Consider the following 1,381-nt stretch of genomic DNA (forward strand, 5'->3'; position numbering starts at 1 on the left):
AATAAGTAAACATGATATTTATTTTGGGTGATTAGTAAATTCGGGCTTTCTTCAGATGATTACAGAAGTTTATTCAACTACAAGCCTACTTCTGGATCACACAGTGTTTATCATGCCGTGACCCGGTCCGACTGTCCTCTCCAGCCTCCTCTCTGCCTGGTTCCCACACTTTTGATTCATCGTTCCTCGTCTCCTTGCTTCTCCGTCACTCCCTCGCATCTATTCTTCTGTCTTTTTGGTCTTTTCTCCCCCCTCCTCACAGATTTTGCTTCACTTCCTCTCCATCTGTCACTGGTTTCTCGTCCTTATCTCATCCTCTCTGCGTCTCTCCGGGGACGAGGAGGCGACAGCAGCGAGGTCGATAAAGTGCTGACATCACCTCACATCTCATCTGATCAGGTCACGGCTAAGAGGGAGGAGGAGGAGGACGAGGAGGCAGGGGGGAGGCAGATGATTCAAGGAGTAAATTCTGAACCTGTCCTGCAGTGTTTCCCTCACTTCAGAGGACGTTACATTTACTTTGATTCATTTCCTAAACGCTGACCAAACATTCTCTCCATCATCGTCTAAACAGTGTGATGCCGCAGAAATGTGGGTTTTTGTAAAAACAAATAAAAATGAAGAGAGAGCAGTGGCTGAACACTGGCAGCTACAGTTAGCTTCAGAGCTAACCTGAGCAAAGGCAGATTTACCCACAGCTGCTCATTTCTTCAATCTACAAAAAGTTTGTGCTGCGACATCTTAATAATCGATTTTATTACATCACACAAATGATGTGGCATCAAAAGGCAGAACAATGTGACTGAAGCTCCTCAGGCACAGCACCGGCGCTGCATTTATGTTGTGTCGAGTTTTTTTCTGAGCAATATCTGGCAAAACTATTTCCTTCGGGACGAATAAAATTTTATCTCATCTTACAACAAAGCAGCATCTGTCCCCAGTAAAATCCATGTTGTTTATTTGATTGAGTCGCCTTTAAATCATATATTCACATGAATTTAAGTCATGTTAAGGTTTTAAAAATATGGCACTAATTCAAATGAGTAGGGAAATCTGCAACATGAACACACATTTTTTTTTCTTTTTTTTTTTAACACAGATTCCTGATAAAAATAATTGAATTTAAACAGGAGCTGCTTTGGCTCTGCTGCAGCCATCTCTTTCTATCTGGACTCACACAGCGCTGCCTGTCAACACTCAACAATGTATGCTGTAAAGCTGTCTTTTAATTAAAATATAATTAAATATTAATTAAATATATCTAAAACCAGGGCTACAAGGTGGCTCGGTGGTTAGCACTGTTGCCTCTCAGCAAGAAGGTCGCTGGTTCGAGGACACCCGGGATCTTTCTGCGTGGAGTCTCCATGTTCTCCCCGTGCAG

At 42.7% G+C, this 1,381-nt stretch overlaps 1 protein-coding gene across 1 annotated transcript in view; it reads right to left on the reverse strand.

The window, feature by feature from the left end:
- The window catches only part of psmf1 (proteasome inhibitor subunit 1), an 18,641-nt gene that overhangs the window by 5,038 nt on the left and 12,222 nt on the right, over positions 1-1,381 (reverse strand). The window lies entirely within an intron of this gene.

This window comes from Stegastes partitus, unplaced genomic scaffold, assembly GCF_000690725.1.
Source record: "Stegastes partitus isolate 25-593 unplaced genomic scaffold, Stegastes_partitus-1.0.2 Scaffold2051, whole genome shotgun sequence".
Classification (NCBI taxonomy): Eukaryota; Metazoa; Chordata; class Actinopteri; family Pomacentridae; genus Stegastes; species Stegastes partitus.